Raw genomic sequence first — 18,251 nt, 5'->3', positions numbered from 1 at the left:
CACATAAAATCATACTAGTTTTTTGCTATTGCAAATTAAGTTGCCTGCTCTGCTTCCCTCGCCAGGCTGTGACCTTCTCAGTCCCTCCGCTCAGTTATTCTCAGGCTTGCGTGGCAGTGGAGAGCAGCCTCTACCCTCTCTCTGAAAGGTTGGCTCTAGCTCTGCAGGACTGGTCGTCTGTGTTAGCAGATTACAGCAAACTTTGCCAGGTTGGGTTTTTTTTTTTCCTGTAATCTATTCAAATTTCCCTCTTGAACTTTTGTTCCAGGTGCTCAGTTGGAACCACAGACAGAATTTCTTTACAAAGGCGACTGCGGTGCGGTGCTTGTGAGCAGTCTGAGCAGGTGAAGGTACTTGCCATGAAAGCCTGCCAACTTTATTTCGATCCCTGAAACCCACGTAAAGATGGAAAGACAGAACGGACTCCATGAGGTTGACCTCTGACCTCCATATGCACACCGTGGTGTGCACACCCACAAACATACATCACTGTACATAACACATACAATAATAACAAAGTCTTAAGATTGGGATGGAAAAGTGATTGTGGTGTGCAGCTCCATGTAGGGTGCTTACCTATCAGACAGCAGACCTGGGTTCAATTCCCAGCACTGAAAACCAGCCAAGTAAAAAAGCAGTTTGTTTGACTTTTCCCTGTAGGGCGCCCATGTTCCAGTGAGACTCTTTTGCTCTAAGCTCTTTACAAAACCCGAACATGAACAAAACAGAAATGAATTACGTCAACACGTGTGTACATAGCGGTGCTGCGCTTGGCAAGCATGCTGTCCTTCCACACACACCGTACTCCAGATGAGATGGTGGGACGCGTTTAGGTGGGACGTCTGCAGACGCTCACTCGGCTGCAAGTTCCTTAAACACATCTGAGCACAGCGTCCTCAATCCAGAAGTGGGAGCGTGTGTGGTAGGCTATTCCAGGACTGTTAAAAGCACCTGGCGTGAATTAGTCTTTTTGATCACAGTACCCCAAGAAGGGAGAAGCTAGCAGTGTACCGTATTTACAGGCAAAGAAACCAAGGTAGTGTTTTGCCCAGTCACACAGCTCATAAATGGCAGAGATGTTGACAGCTCAGATTTCCAGCTGCAGAGCCTGCCCTCTGATGAGCAGTACGTTTTTGGCAAGCACAGTTTGCTGACCTCCCTGAGGCAGGCCTAGCCAAGTGGCTAGGTTAATAATCACACTAGTTCATTACGGCAGGCGCGTTTTGCATGTGCCGCTGCAGAGGTGCAGTACTTCTAGCATGATGTGTAACCCAAATTATACCTGAGAAAGCAGACGCAAGGATAAACCAAACTTGGTACATTCACAGAACTGGATACTATTAGCTTTTTTTTTTTTTTTAAATCTCGTTATTTGTGACAGCACGGATGAACTCAGAAGATACTGTGTTAAGTGAAATAAGCCAGACACAGCCGACCAGATATCACGTGATCTCATTCAGGTGTGGAATGTGAAAAATCTAACTCTTGGGAGGACAGAGTAGAATGTTCGTGAAAAATTGAGACTAAGGAAATGCAGAGATGGGAAACAGATAATTAATTACCTGGGCTGGGGAAACAAGTTGGGGTAAAACTTGAGAATAGTTGTCAATGGTTACAGTGTTTCTTTCCTGGATGGTGTTCTGAAATCAATTGTAGTGATGGCTGCCTAACTCTGAACAAAGGGGCAGGGGGTGGGGGGTGGAGGAGTTGGGGTGGTGGGAGGGGGTGCAGGGGGGAGTGGCTTATGCACTTTAGAAGGAAGAGAAGATTGCATGATGTGCACTGGCTTGTGCACTTTAGAAGGAAGATCGTACCATGGACACCATGCTCTGTCTTTACTCTAAAAGGAGAAAGAATATCATTAACAGACAACGGATGGGATATCTAAGCTACTTCCGTACCTGGAAAGTGGCTAAGGGTGACACTGGTCTGCTTCTGAACCAAGAGCCACTGAAACCTCCCTTCTAAGATGCTAAATGAACGCAGGAACTGCGCCTCTTTTCACCCGGGGTCTCAGACAAAGGCTCTGGACTCAGAACTGGTAGCCCGAATTCAAGGAATTCAAGTGGCTAGTTTGATGTGCCAGCAAGTGAGCACTTCCATGAGGGGCTTGGGGAAGGAGTGAGGCTCTATGTGGTGGCTCAGTGGCACACACACACACACACACACACACACACACACACACACACACACACCGCCATAAAGATTAGCTCTGTATTTTCTGGTTATGTCATGAGAGGAGAGGTGGGCTGACTGAGATGCCTGGCCCAAGTAGAGCAACAGTGGCTGTCAAAGCAGAGAAGCTGGCATGGAAAAGGATATCCAGTTAATGGCCCAAGGAAGCTTGGAGTGGGCTCGTCCATATTAGCAGCTCAGCTTCCATTACACACTCCTGTGTTTGCTTGGCGGGGAAACTGCCTATTTAGAAACCTACCCTCTTTAGTCTCTGAAGCCCTGATAAAAAGAAAACTACAGTTAGAAAAGTTCAGCAAACTCAGGATGACTTGTGAGGCTCTTCTGGCCCAATAGCCAGGTGATTAAGCTGGAACAGGGAAGAGACGCAGCCAGGAATCCGAGCAGGTGATCACATCCTGTGTCACTCACCGGATGCACTACCGGAAGCTCTGCGGTGTGGCTTCTTCATCTACAACAAACAAACAAGCAAAACAAAACAACAACAACAACAACAAAAAACAACCCTGAGACTAATGGTCGTGCAGGGAGGCTGAGGGTGACTGGTTTTACGGCTTCAACAATTACCAGCTGTGTTCCCCCATTGTTCGCAGTGCTGCAAAGTGGCTTAATAAGAAGCAATTGTGTTATATTTGGGGCCTCCCCGGGTGTTCCTTGGCTCCTTGTACTGTTATGTGGCAACTCTGCCCTGGAGCCCGAAGGTCCTTTCCTGTGAGTAATGGTTCTCCTAATTTATAACTAGTCAAACCAACAGATTTCCCCTTCCACAGTACTGAGTCAACTGAAGGAGGGAGGGGCGTGTTGGGCGGTTGCCATGGAGACACAGTATTTTGTAGAAAACACTTGGCCTGGAGGACAGTAGATGAGTCACACTCAGGGATGGGTGGAGGGGGGGAAAGCAACTGCTTTCAATTAAAACCTTCAGCCTGAGAGACCTCCAGCGGTAACTCAGAGGCAGCCGCGGCAGGGGTGGGGGGTGCGTGGGGGTGGGGTGGAGTGCCTGGGGGTGGGGGGGTGGGGGTGCGTGGGGGGTGCGTGGGGTGGGGGGTGCGGGAGTGGGGGTGCGTGGGGCTGGGGGGGCGGGGGACCTGGCTTGTCCCTTTGGTCTGTGGGCATTTTCTCCTATTTCTTTCTCTGGGTAGATAGTCTTACGCGTGTTGAGAAACTGCAAGAGTCAGTTCTACGAAAATAAATTTTGCTTCCTTGGTGTTAATCCTAAGATTTGCAAGGGGAAAAACCATTTCCACAATTTTGAGCCAAATTTAAAGCAAATACTGACCAGGCTGGGCTCTTCCACTTGTAGTGTCTCCATACAACGGACCTACTGGGGGGTGGGGTGGGGGTGGGGATGGGGGTTTGTGGCCTCCTGCCCAAGAATATTCCTACGCGAGCGTCAGGCACGGTGAGACGCCCTCCTCAGTGATTTCTTTTTAGTTGACTATGAGTGGCGTTGTTTTTCCCCTGGAAGGATCTGAGCAGGCCAACCTGATTTCAGGCTGGAAAAATCTATGTCAGACAGGACTACTGGTGCAATTTACTAACTGGATGAAGTCAGAAAATCTGTATCAGGCAGCCAGAGAATCGCTGTTGCTGGCTGTGTGCTGGGAGGGTGTGCCACAAGCTCAAGCGGTTAGTTTGGAACTAATATCGCTCAACCTCACCCACTACCATAAGCACAGTAGGCAGGAACAGGATATGGATATGATAGCGAAATAGATAACGTTTGTTTTGAGACAGGGTCTCAATCTATAACCCTGGTTAGCCTGGAACTTGTTATTTAGCCTAGGCTGACTTTCAACTTGTGGTGGAAATTTTAATCTTTTAAAAAATCTGGCCGGGCGCTGGTGGCGCGTGCCTTTAATTCCAGCACTCGGGAGGCAGAGGCAGGTGGATCTCTGTGAGTTCGAGGTCAGCCTGCTCTGCAAAGCGAGTCCAGGACAGCCAAGGCTACACAGAGAAACCTGTCTAAAAAGAGAGAGAAAGAAAGAAAGAAAGAAAGAAAGAAAGAAAGAAAGAAAGAAAGAAAGAAAGAAAGAAAAAAAACATACGTGTGTGTGTTTGTTGTGTGCATATGTGCACGGGCATGTGCCATGGCAAGTGTGTGCAGGGAACTTCACATATCTGTCCTTGCCTTTGATCTTGTTCCATGCAAGGCCTCCTCTTGTCCTCCTTCACATGCCAGAGCCGCAGGCCCACGAACGCCAGCAGATTCTCCTGCCTGCGCTGCCCGGGGCAGCTCTGGGATGGCAGGCTCCTGCTGCCGCCCCTGGCTTTATGTGGGATCTGGGAACCTGAGCTTAAGCCCTGCTGCTTGTGTGGAAAGTGCTTTGCCAACTGAACCATCTTCCAGGCCACAGATTGCAACTTTTTTAATGAATGAATTAAATGTGTTATGGCCCCAGCGGGGTCTCGGTTGTTGCGCCTCGGGCTGTACTCAGAGCAGCTACTGTCACAGCTCTTGGAGTTAAGGTATTGGGACATTTCATCCTGGACGGTAGCTAGTGTAAATAGCTCTCAGCTCTACCGTGTTAGAAGCCTTGTCCGTACACAGGCTTAGAACCTCCCCGGAACTTGTCCAGCAGCTAGGCTTGTCGTTTCCCTCTCCACATCTCTACAGCTTCTGCTCTCTGTCATTTCTGCCCCCACAGCCACGGCCACCATGACTCCCCACCCCACTCAGCCGATGTCTGGAAGTCTTCAGCTGCTTTCTTGCTTCTGCCCTGGGGGCAGCTTCTTCTGACTCCCCTTACCTTGTTAACTCAGCCTAGTCCGCTAGCAGCCCTCTCATGGACCTAAATTTGTAACGCTAGGGGGCAGCAGTGGGGGGAGTGCGCTTGAGGACAGCCAGACCACCTTGCTTACACAGCCAGGTTAGTGTGTGGTGAGGGCCACTAGGGAAAAGTTCTGCCTCACATGGGTGACGCGGCTCCTGGAGCTCACTGGGGAGCATCTATCTGCTGAGACTATTTTAAACAGTCATGTATAGAAAGGATGAAGCCAGAGCGACCTTTTGGCAGCCGGTGTGGCTTCCTTGAGGTGCTCAGAACATCTGGGCTGCCACAATAGCTGTTTAGCAAGCTGCCAAAGGGGCTTCTTGGTGACAGTCCTCTGTTCAAGGCAGCTGGGCACAAGAGAGAGGCCCAACAATTGTTACTTAGCATCTAATTGCCCTACCCCCACCATCTTAGCTTATTTAAAGGGGAAAAACTTGAATGAGAGCTTTAAAATTGTATTTTAATGAACAGTTTTTTTTTTAAAAAAATATTTATTTATTATTATGTATACAGTGTTCTGGCTGCATGCACACCTGTAGGTCAGAAGAGGGCATCAGATCACATTACAGATGGTTGTGAACCACCATGTGCTTGCTGGGAATTGAACTCAGGACCTCTGGAAGAGCAGCCAGTGCTCTTAACCTCTGAGCCATCTCTCTAGCTCCTTAACAAAGAGTTTTTAACAGTGCCTGGCTACTAATAAACACCCGTGAGCATAGAGCAGGTCTGTTTTCACTTGTCTCAGCAGAGCAGGTAAAGCCACGTGGAAAAGATGAGAGCACAGCACTGGGGCATCCAGATCTCTGAGCAGCCCAGAGGCAGCTCTGCCAGACAGGTGCGCACAGCCAGGAGAATTGCTGGGAGGAGATTTGGGAGAAGCACTTTAGTCTGTCTAGGCACTAAAAGGAAAAAAGAAACAGTGACCACTGGGGACTAAGGAAGTGTGACTGTAGAAACTAAAGTTACAAAAAAGTCCTGTCTCTGGAAGTAAGTCAAAAGGGAAATGATACTTAGAAGAACCAGCCAAAAGCCAATAAAATACTTTATTTTGTATCTAATGAAATCCATAGTTTCTTGGAATAAATTTGGTCTCGGTCTCCATGTTACATTTGGGTGTTTATTATCACTAACCTGGACCTTTAAGAAGAATTCAGCATGTGTTGAGGGTGGGCCAAAATTAGGAAACCTTCTGGAAGGTACATTAGAACACTTGCATTTTTAAAAACACAAATAGGGATAACACACCTCATCTTATTGTCCAGACAATCTCTTCCGGTGGTCCTGGCACGGTGTTCAGAACTGGACATCCCAGGGTAATAAAAACTGAGCCCTGAAAATAGCGGGGACATGAGTGAAGGAAAGAGAACAGCCCTCTGCTGGCACCGTTGTCAAGGGAAGTAGAGACCACAGTGCTGTACTGGCAAAGGGCTGAATTCAACCAACACTCAAAAACTAAGGAAACGCCCTCCTTTAGATCACGCAAACCCCGTGTGTCATCCTGTGGACATCTGGAAGCCAAAAAGATCAGGCAGGGAGTCGGAGCACTGACCCAGCCTGCATGTGACCCTGGAGAAGTCATTTGCATATGAGCGTTCTTTACTATAAAATACAACCGAACGAGGTGACCTTAGGGCCCCTAAGTAACTCCAGCATTCAGAGAGTCAGAGAAAGGGAAGGATCCATTTTACTAGCTCAGACAGGCTCTGTTCACAGCTCCACCCCAAACGGCTCACTGCTGTGAGTAATTTCACTCAGAGCAGAAACTCCTAGCTGTCACTCTAGAGAGTCTTAGAGCAGAACTTTTATTGGGTGGTCGAGAAAACAATAACAAAGCAGAACCAAGTTCCCTGCCCTTTGCTTGTCCAAAGCTGTTTGTAACTTGAGCAACAAAACATTAACTTCCACCTCGGATGCACGCTTGCTTGTATCCTCAGTCTTTGTCTCTTTTTTGAGACAGGGTTTCATTACGTAATCCTTGCTGGCTGGCCAGGAACTTGCTATGTAGACCAGGCTGGCCTAGAACTCACAGAGATCCACCTGCCTCTGCCTCTCAAGCACTGGGACCAAAGAAGTGCGCCACCGCGCCAAGCTAGTTTTCTACTGTAGACAAAAAATTTCGGCAGCCCAGGTCAGAAGTATGGCATAGTCTTATTGGGATAGAATCCAGGCCCAAGGACCACAGGGCACATCGCTTTTTGGAGACTCTAAGGGGGCATGGAGGTCTGCCTGTAACCTCAGCTCCCAGGAGGCTGAGGCAAGAGGAAAAGTTTGAGGTCCGTCTGGAGTTTGAGGCCATCTTGGGCAACTTAATGAGGCTCTGAGTCAAAATAAAAGGGGAATGGCTCAGTGCTAGAGCAGTAGCCTGGCATGAGCAGCCTTGGGTTTAATCCCTATCGTCAACGAAGTTGTTTCCTTACCCACTTTTGGTTTCTGGTTGAATTCAGCTCTTTGAGTCCATAGCACTGGGGACTCCAGCTCTTTGCGGAGTGTTGTCACTTAAGGGCTACTCAAGAGGTCACCCACATTCCTTCATCGATGGTCTCTTTCTCTGCTTTCTTTACTTTTAAAGACGTACTGCTTTGTGTGTGTGTGTGTGTGTGTGTGTGTGTGTGTGTGTGTGCTCTGGTGGGTGGGTGTTTTGCCTGTGTGAGTTTCTATGCACTATGTGCATACTTGGTGCCCATGGAGGCCAAAAGAAAGCTCCAGACCCCCTGCAGCTGGAGTTACAGATGCTCCAGACCCCCTGCAGCTGGAGTTACGGAGTTACAGGTGCCTATGAGCAGTTTTCTGGGGGCTAGAATTCACACCCTGGTCCTCTGGAAGAGTACCCAGTGCTCTTCACTACTGAGCCATCTCTCCAGCCCTTTGGCTCTATTTTCAAAGCCAAGAAGTGGTAGCCAGTTCTTGTCCTCCGTCATCTCTTTGTCTTCTTCCCTCTCATTTTTCTAACGGAGCTCAGAAAGTGCCTCCACTTTTAGAAACTAACGCGATGAATTTGGTGCTTCACATACGTGGCCATCGCCTCCCACGTCACTGTCCTATAGTCTCTTTGACGTGTGAGATAACCCACTTTCAGATTCTGAGGATTCAGCGTGGGTATCTTTAGGAAAAGGGAGTATTATCGTTCATAGCCTTCCTACCTGCCGCCCACCCACCCCAACCCCAACCCGATGCCCAGCTCCAGATAAAAATTATTTATTTTTTTAAGTTAAGGAAACAAATGGACATGGTAGCACATGCCTGTTTTCCTGCATCCGTGAGGCCAAGGGTAGAAGGATCAGGATACAACAGTAGTGAGTCTGTGGAGAGCCTGGCTGTGCATGAAACTATAAGGAGGAGGAGGAAGAGGAAGAGGGAGAAGAAGAGGAAGAGGAGAATCAGCTCCTGTTGCGAGAACTGTGGGGCGGGAGAGATGGCTCCGCAGTTAGGAGCATGAATTGTCCTTGCAGAGGATCAGAGTTTGGTTTCCAGCACCCACACTGGGCAGTTGACAGCTACTTGTATCTTCACAGCCCTGGGGAATCTGATGTCTCTGGCTGCTGTGGGCACACACGAACATACCACACATACATACACATATAATTAAAATAATAAAGTCTTAGGAGATTTAAAAAACAAAAAAAGCAAACCAAGAGCTACTTTTATGGTATGTGCTAGACCATAGGGTGTCTTCTGAGTCATTAAATATTGATCCTGGGAGATGGGGCTCTTACTGCATCAGTGTTCTCTGTGGGGTAATTAGTGCTCTCTGTGGGGTAATTAGTGCTCTCTGTGGGGTAATTAATTAGTGTTCTCCCTGGGATAGGTAAGACAGAGTCCCAGACACTGAAATGTCTGTGGTTTGGTTTTGTTTTCTAGCACAAGAGATGTGAAAGCAGCATGCCTAGGTCAACGGGTGCATAAATCCCTCGGGAGCCGCCCTCAGTGGCTGAGTACACCCTGGAGGTTTTCTTTGCTGCCCCCATGGAATTCTCTGCACTTACAGGGATCTTTTAGCAACAAAGTCTAGTCCTGCTTCAGAGCCTAATTTGTTTCCGCCATCAGCAGTAGTGCCTCTGGAAATGAGGTCTGGTTGGGTTTTTTTGGTTGTTTTTTGTTTTGTTTTGTTTTGTTTTTGTTTTTGTTTTTTTGAGACAGGGTTTCTCTGTGTGGCCTTTACTGTCCTGTTCTCACTTTGTAGACCAGGCTGGGCTCGAACTCACAGCTATCCACCTGCCTCTGCCTCCCGAGTGCTGGGATTAAAGGCGTGTGCCACCACGCCCGGCACTAACAAGAAGGAATTTTTTAAAACACGAAACCATAAATAAAAGATTGTAAATCTCAACTTTTCAGGCCTTCCATCTACTGAGGCTGTAAACCCCAGATTAGATGAGGTGCTGTTACCATGTCTGTCATGTGACCCAAACTAGAGTCCCCTGGGAAGAGGGACCTTCGCTGAGGAACCTCATTAGTCAGATTAGCCCAAGGGCATGCTGGGATGCAAACATGGGCGTGTCTGAGAGGTGTGCCCTTGGCTAACGTAGGAGGGTCTAGCTCACTGTGGGCCCATGCCACCCATGGGCAGGTTGTCCTGGACTGTGTACGAAAGCAAGCTGAAGTCTAGGACAGCCAAGGCTACACAGAGAAAACAAAACAAGACAAAAAACAAACAAACAAAAAATCCAAAAGAAAGCAAGCTGAGCAAGCCCTGGACAGGTAGTCCACTAAGGAGTGTTCCTCCGTGGTCTCTGCTTCGGCTCGAAGCTGCCTCCCGGCTCCCGGCTCCCGGCTCCCGGCTCCCGGCTCCCGGCTCCCGGCTCCTGCCTCCTGGCTCACCTCAGTGATGAATTATGTGGAAGTGTAAGCCACATAAACCCTTCTCTCTCTAAATTGCCTTTGGGCAGAGTTTTATCACCGAAATAGAAAGAAAACTAAGACAGATGGCTTTTAACTCTCCTTGCCCCCTCTACTCCTGAGATCGAAACCTAGGCTCTTATAAAGGCTGGAGGAATGCTCCACCACCGGGCTCCAGCACCGGGCTCCAGCCCCGGGCAGCACGCCCAACCCTACTTTCCAGGGCAATGGTAGAAGTGTATGCATTTAGCGTTTACTAGGTACACGCCCAGTAAAATGTAATCCTGAAGCACTTCAGCGGTGGCCAAAGATGAGGCGTGCTTTCCCAGTGGCACTTATCTGCCAGCTCTGTTCTCACGTGGACAGGTTGGCCACGCCGCACTGGAACTTGTGCACTTCCTGTGATTGTTCCGTGATGAGACAGGAACCCAGGTTTCCTTAGGGTGATGTCCGTTTGCCTGATTAATTATTAGAAAGATCGCCCCCATCTTACAGCAGAAAGAAAAACAGGCACCATTCTTTAACTTTTTTCTTAGCATCTCCTTGAAACAACATTTTATCTTGCACTGTCGGGCCCAGAAAGGAAACAGAATTTGTTGTGAACAGGATGGAAATATTACATTCCAATGCCTTCTACTCTGGCGTTTGATTCTGATAAACAGAATTGGGGAAATGTTGTTGGGAAAAGGATTTTCTTAGTCTTCTGTTAAAATGTACATAGCTTTTTTTGAATATTATTGTGACAGAGTGTTGACTTGACAGTTTTTCCTTCACATAGAAAAGTATTGCACTTCTGGTTGTGAGAACACTAAGGAAAGAGACCAGACCGAGGACACAAACAGACCTGGGTCCAGGCTCTGTCCTCCTACACAAGCTAGAGTTACTCTGTTACTTAACCTCTCAAACACCTCAGTTTCCACATCTAGGAAAGGAGACAATAGCCACTTAAGGCAGGCAGGGTCCTTAGTTCACAACAGCAGAGACCAGCTGCACAATTTATCACACCCTGAGGTTGCTGGGTTGCTTTCAGGCCCTGTAGAAAGGAAGGTGAATGGGACAAAGTTGGCCACTTAGCTCCAAGGACACCTCAAGCATGTGACAGTGCCCAGTCTGGCGGAGTTAATGCTCCCTGAAATATGAATGCTGGCTGGCCCGCCCTGCCCTTCTAAACTCAGGAAAACCAGGAGATTCTTTATCCCCTGTGTTCCTAGTGCATCCACACCCAAGCCCGTGGAACGAGCAAGATGCCTCTGTTTGATGAACTTAGGTCTTGCCTAGCAGTGAAGAAGTTGGGGGAGGCAAGCACACGGTGTTGCCCTTCCTATAGGAAGAGGTGGATTCCTCTCACCGTCTTGTCCAGTGGAGCCCCTAAGACTAGAACACCTCTTAAAAAAAACAACTAGGAAGAAGCTCCCAGATGGTAATCAGCACCCCAACACCAACAAAAGGGAGACAGGAAGCAAGGGAGAAAGGATGGAAGGAAGGAAGGAGGGAAGGAAAGAAAGAAGGGAGGGAGGGAGGGGTCCAGGAAGAGCTGCACACTGACCACTCAGACATCAGACTCAGACCAATGAAAGTTTGTTGAACGAGTAACAAAGACTGATCAGTCAGGGGCACAGCATGGATTCTCTCTCTTGCAGGTTTGGGGACTTTCCAGCTCCCTACTATTCCCTGAGAAAGGAGCACAGCAAGGTACCGTAGTTTACCTCAAGCAGAACACACATTCATCGTATCATTTATTATTCTATTCTGAACAGCAAGTATCGAATTGTGTACTAGAGAAGGCAAAATGGCTGCTCTTATGTTAGGCAGTAAGGTCTGGACATGTTTCAGTGTTGGTGGGCCTCAACAAGAAGGAAGGAAGGAAGGGAGGGAGGAAAGGAAGGAAGGAAGGAAGGAAGGAGGAAAGAAAATCAAGGAAGAAACATAGCATAAGAAGACATTTAAAAATATTAAAATGGGGTGGAGAGTTGGCTCAGAGGAAAATAGCCAGTGTTGAAATTTGGTTCCCACATCCTCGCAAACATATGGGCACACACCCACAAAACACATATGTACCACGTAGTACCCTAGGATAAAGGAAGCAGTACACATCCACTGTAGTTCTTTTTGTCTGACAGCAATCTCTCTTTCCCCCTATATTTACACCAACAAAGGAACCAGCTTCCTATGCAACTCAGCATTGACAGTGGCCACACCTTCTTCCTCTGAAGTCAGGACCTCTGGGTGGTCTCCGTTCCTTCTGAGGCTCTGACCTGATGCACCTCAGCGTTCTGTGATATGGAAAAAAAGAATTATCAAGCTGAGTACCATCCAAATATCCCACATAGATGAGGAGATTGAGGCCCATTTCATTGTGTAAACGCATCTCACAGCAAGGGAGATGCTTTTGGTAAAGCCGCAGTCCATGCTTCTGTATCAGGTCACAGGCCAAAGTATTTCTTGTTTATTGTCTCATCCTCCGTCCCTTTACCTCAAGCCTCGACTAACCAATGCTCTTCCTGTAGAGACGCGACCCAAAACCCCACTCTGCCCTGGAAATCCTCAGGCTCTCTGGATATAGCCATCTTCTTCCTCACCTCAGTGTCTGTCAGCATCACTTTCTTCTTAATATTTGGAATCAGTCAAAACAATACTCATCAGGCACACTAATGAGGATGAAGAGTTCAAGGCTAGCCTGAGCTGTATTGCAAGGGCAAGGCCAGCTTGAGCTACACTAAGAAATACACAGGTCTACCAAAACGATCAAAAAGACAATAAAGCTAGCCAAGACCTGCTTTCCCCATGGCGTCAGGAGATCTTAAATGGTAGCCATGGTTTCCACTTAAATTGGAAAGCTGATGCTGTGGTGCTGGGACAATTTGTCCTTTGCACACCAGCACCTGAAAAACAATAAATTCTTCCCTCGGGGAGATGGGGATGGGGACTGCACAGCATCCATAGTGCAGGTCATGCCTTGCTCTCCCTTTGAGCAACGTGTTTCCCTGAACTCAGAGCCGCTCCAGCGCTTTATAAACCTAAGCAGAGACATGGGCCACAGGCAGCCCGTGGTCTCCAGAGGCATCTGAATTGGGGGGTGGGGGGAGGGGGGAAGCTATAGTCTTGTGTGTCAAGCCCTCACCCTGTGGGGTAGGGTATGGTGCTGCCTTCGTTCAAACTGAGTTAAAGCAGAAAGCACTCACACTATCTGCTGAAGAGCGTTCGCTTGGTTGATGCTGGGAAGAAACCCCTACACTGTCTCTCGTGCCCAAGGTTACAGAACTATTGTGTTGACTGGTGAGTGAGAGAACTGAGGGAAATAAAAAGACCAAACAACAAGAAAGCCCCCAACTCATCCAGTTTCTTCCCGTCTGCCTTAAACCCAGGTGCAGCTCTCTCTGTATACCTGCTCTCTCTACATATTTCTCTTGAGACAGGATTTCCCTGTGTACCTCAATCTGGCCTTAAACTCATAACAATCCTCCTGAGCCATCATACCTGGCTTTTGTATCTTAGCTAAGTCCTTTTCCATATTTAGACTTTGCCTGTTCAAATGCCCACGTGGTTCTGCCTCCTGTCTGCACACTGACTGATACCATCACCAAGCACAGATCATCTGCCTTAGATGCTCCAGTATCTAAGAAAGATATAGTAGCCTGTTTTTTAAAAGTCCATTGACACACTGATTGTGTGTGTGTGTGCGCGTGCGTGCGTGCGTGCGTGCGTGCGTGTAGTGGGTACTGTCCAGTGTTTGTTACAAAAAGCACCTGGGTTGGAGATGGTATCACACTAGCTATATGAAAAAAATACATCACATTTTACATGAAGACTATTTAATTCTTGTGTATTTTAGAAACTTTAGATAATACCAAGCAAATACAAAATTACCTTCTCAGCCCTTAAGATGGCTGGGTCTCCAATAAACATGTCACAGATATTTTTATAAACGAGAAAAAAATCCATTAGTCATCCACTTTCATGCTATTCTACTCTGGCTGGTGGACCTCAGTGGTCTCTCTAGGAGAGAGGTTGGCTCAGAGCTAAAGTCATCCCAGTGACTGCCTGACGGCTATGGTAGTGAGCGGGAAAGAAGACACATAACTTTATGCCTTGTCTGTAGTTGTAGGGACTGTGCTCATGTGTACTGAAAGCCCTGTTCCCCCAGGAGGCTCGCTGTGTGCACTACGCCACCTCTGGGATTTGGCTTCCTCTCATCTCGAGTCCATCTCTGCTCCTCAGACATGGAACGTCTCCATAGGAGCAAATAGAATGAGCTGCCCATAGGGGCAATATGGTGATTAGGCCACCCTTTCTGGAAAGCTACCCGCTCACCTTGCCAGCCCAAATGCTCATCTGTTCTGTGGAAAGGGCACCTGGCAGCAAAGCCATGCTACTTGGCTTTTGCAGCCCAGGAGCCTCATGGTCTAACTGGCATCAGGAAGTTCATTTTAGCTGTACTGTCTCCCACTTGCATAGCACAGAAGCAGATCAGTCCTGTGTTGCTTCTTAAGGATCATGGTATTTCCAGCACAATCAAGGCCTTGGTGACAGGTCTCTCTTGGGAGACACTTTAAGGGAAGGTTTAGGCAGTGCCTTAGTTATTACTCTATTGCTGTTAAAAGGCACTGTGACCAGGCGTATTAAAGGAAGAGTTTACAGTTTCTGAGGGTTAGTTCATGACTAGCATGGCAGGGCGCGAGGCAGCAGACAGGCAGACATGGCACTAAAGCAGTAGCTAAGAGTTCGCATCCTGATTCAAATGCTGGAGGCAAAGAGAAACTGGACCTGCCATGGCTTGGAAAACCTCAAAGTTGCCTGTAATCCCAGCACTCAGGAAGCAGAGGCAGGCAGATCGCTGTGACTTCAAGGCCAGCCTAGTCTACAAAGAGAGTCCAGGACAGCTAAGGCTACCCCGGGAAACCCTGTCTTGAAAAACGACAACAACAACAACAACAAACCAAACCAAACAAACAAACAAAAAGCAAGCCTCAAAGTCCACCATGAGTGACACACTTCCTCCAGCAAGGACACACCTCCTAATCCTTCCCAAAACCAGTTCTACCAATTAGGGACACTGCTTTCAAACACATGAACTACAGAAACCTCTCTCTCTCTCTCTCTCTCTCTCTCTCTCGCAGGTGGATCTCTGTGAGTTTGAGGCCAGCCTGCTCTACAAAGCAAGTCCAGGACAGCCAAGGCTACACAGAGAGACCCTGTCTTGAAAAACAAAAACAAACAAACAAAAAAAGTTTAGTTTTGGGAAAAGCATTGATATTTTATTAAAAAGAGTATAAATGTGAACACTTTCCCCATACAAAATTTTTTTTAATAAAATTAGCTGGCCATTTTTTTTTTAATTTTAAAACCTGTCTCTTATTATAAAAATAGTAAATGAGAAACTAAGCAGAGTGTGAATTTCCTTTTATTTCTAGACGTTGTTCAGACTGGACTTAAGTTGATTTTTCTTTATGACACTAACTCATGCCCTGCTGTCCTATTTGCCTGTTTCCTTTGAGCTCATGAACATAAGTGAAAACCTCAGTAGAAATGAAAAACTATTATATCCATACATGAATTTAAATGAAATTGCACACAGTTTTTCTAGTCACAGGGGGCATTTGGCTTAGAAATGTTATCAGCTGGCTTGCATGAGCAATAAAAGGATGTCATCCCTCAAGCTCACTGGCTGCTGTGTGTCCTGCCTACACAACGCACTCATTCATCCAGTCATCACACGTTTGTGGGTCCCTGGAACATCGTGAGTATTGTGTAAGTCCATGGAAACACAGTGATCCTCCCTGCAGTTCACGGAACACCAGGTAAGACTGACGTTTGAGTGAGCAACTGTACCATAACATAACAACAGTGTGGTAACCAGTGTATATACAAACAAAAGCAGCAGCTTGAGAAAGAAAATAGTCACCTATCTCAGAGGGAGGGGCAGCCTACTCATCAAGGAAGCATTGCCTAGGAAGAGGCGTCCCCTGAGGGAGGCATGGCAGCATTGCCTAGGAAGAGGCGTCCTCTGAGGCAGGCATGGCAGCATTGCCTAGGAAGAGGTGTTCCCTGAGGGAGGCATGGCAGCATTGCCTAGGAAGAGGCGTCCCCTGAGGGAGGCATGGCAGCATTGCCTAGGAAGAGGCGTCCCCTGAGGGAGGCATGGCAGCATTGCCTAGGAAGAGGCGTCCCCTGAGGCAGGCATGGCAGCATTGCCTAGGAAGAGGCGTCCCCTGAGGCAGGCATGGCAGCATTGCCTAGGAAGAGGTGTTCCCTGAGGGAGGCATGGCAGCATTGCCTAGGAAGAGGCGTCCCCTGAGGGGAGGCATGGCACATGTGCTGGTAGGAAGGCAGAGAGCCTCCCTTCGCCCCAGGGGACCGTCGGAATAAGGCCTGCAGCTGTCCTCATAAGGACCTAACTCTCTTTAGATCGCATAGGTTTCTGGAAGTGAAATCACACTGTGACAGCACGGGCTGCTGACCTCCAAGGCTTCCCTTCAGATGCTACCCATCTGTTGGGAAGCAGATGCCCTGCCCAGAAATGTGTTACCTTGCAGCCCAGCCGGGCTCTGCTACCGACTCTCAGCAGAGGCGAGTACATGGAAGGAAGGAACAGGGCAAAACAGCGTGAGCATAACAAACGTGTGTAGACTTTCTCATTCTTCTGATCCCCACGCTCCCCGCAGCCAGCGCTGGAAGGAGAGCCGTCAGCCCCAAACTGTGCTGTTTTGACCCGGTAGTTGCACTGCTGGGATCTAACCTGCCTCTTCTGTTGCCAAGTCAAAGAATTTGCTAGCGGGATTTGGAAACTTGATGCTCAGTTACCAAGCCTATCTGTAGATCAGTTCAAAAATTTAAAGGTTATTTTGACAGTGATGCCTCTTCAAAGACGACATGGTTTATGGCATTTATTGTTGGAAGCTATTTTATACTTTGAGTTGGAGGTCTATGTTCACAAAATGGCACAGGTGGGGACTGGAAGGAAGCGGGTCACAGCATCTCGTGCCCCCCTGAGCCAGGACGTGGGTCACAGCATCTTGTGCCCCCCTGAACCACGTCTTTCTGGTCCAGCTGCTATGTTCTTTGTAACCAGTTTGAGCATAGGGCTGGAGCATTCACAGAAAACGCTTCGGGTGCCTGACCTACATCAGGCCTTGTTTACAAAGCTTTGCCCTGTGCCTGGACAAGGGGCACCATGGAAACAGAGCCATGATGAGCGTAAGAGATGATCTGACCTCCAGAACTTAGGCAGCGCTGCTAGAAGCAGTTAGTCAAGGGCGTTTTAGCAGGAGATCAGTGCATTTCGGAAAAGAACAGGACACTCTCAGAGCAGATAAACAGGGCACAGAACCAGAGCCATGGACTCAGAATGCCTTCTTTCATCAGAGCCAAGGAGAGACCCCAGGGATGTGAGCATCTGCCTTGACTCCCTGGTACCACTGTACCCAGCACCCAGTACCCAGCGCACCCAGCCCAGGGGTGATATTTAAGCAGGTGGTTCAGGCTTGCATCAGTCACGTGATGACTAGTGGCTAGTGTCCTAGGAAGACGGTGTGCCAAGGCCTCGAGGAAGGAGAGCACGGAGGAGCTGAGAGAGGTTCTGAGGGCCATGCCATAGAGCGCAAATTGGCACACACAGGGATGATGTTGAGAAAACACTTTGAAACCTGATGATGAAAGAACTTTTAAACTATATCCAGGAACCTGTCTCAGAGTAGAGGGTCCCACAAGGAAAAACTGAGCCGAGGATTTAAATTGTCTGTTATTAACTAATTTGTTTACTTATATGTATACTTTTGTTTTAGATAAGGGTCTCAGTATGCTGCCTGGTCTGTCCTTTAATTCCTGGATCAACTGATCCACCCACTTCAACCTCCCAAGTATCAGGAACAATATTTGTGTCATTGGTTGGCTTGGGTGTTTTTGGGATTGTTGTTGATGTTGTTGTTGTTTTGGGTTTGTTTGGGTTTTTTTTTTTTTTCTGAAACAGGGTTTCTCTGTGTAGACTTGGCTGCCCTGGACTCACCTGTAGACCAGGCTGGCCTCGAACTCACAGTGATTGGGTGTTTTATTTGAAAGGTGATTCTCAATAAATGCAATACTACAGAGTCAGGGAAGTGGGACAGGAAAGGAGTAAAGCCCATAAATGCTGCATTAATAGATTGCTGCTCCGAGTACTTGAAGCTCAGTCACTGAGTGGCTGTGTAGAAAAGGCCTCTAAGCAGTGACGCTGAGCTGAGGAATGGGGGTGTTGGCCCCACACTCCCATCCCCTGCTCTTTGGGTTTGCTCCTGAGGCCTTCTCTCTCTCTGGCCCTGTTGGCCTGAGCTCCTGAGAGAATGCCTCAGGCAGAGACACACAGAAAACAACAGGGGAAGGGAACAGTAGGCAGGTGATAGCCTGTGCAGGCATGGGGCCAGAGCACTGGCAGTCTCTTGTGGAAGACCAGCTTTGTCCTGAGGGCAGGTGGTATCC

At 48.1% G+C, this 18,251-nt stretch overlaps 1 protein-coding gene and 1 long non-coding RNA gene across 5 annotated transcripts in view; one reads left to right on the top strand and one right to left on the bottom strand.

Moving 5' to 3' along the window:
• Window positions 1-18,251, bottom strand: part of LOC311590337 (speckle-type POZ protein-like) — a 399,822-nt gene that overhangs the window by 374,665 nt on the left and 6,906 nt on the right. The window lies entirely within an intron of this gene.
• The window catches only part of LOC311590344, a 31,060-nt gene continuing 15,891 nt past the window's right edge, over window positions 3,083-18,251 (top strand). The window contains exon 1 of the long non-coding RNA XR_014776844.1: window positions 3,083-3,136. This is a non-coding gene — a long non-coding RNA (uncharacterized lncRNA). The remainder of the gene's footprint in view (window positions 3,137-18,251) is intronic.

Source organism: Acomys minous, assembly GCF_964271855.1.
Source record: "Acomys minous genome assembly, chromosome: 19".
NCBI classification, from domain to species: domain Eukaryota; kingdom Metazoa; phylum Chordata; class Mammalia; order Rodentia; family Muridae; genus Acomys; species Acomys minous.
This window is presented reverse-complemented; position numbering and strand designations above follow the sequence as displayed.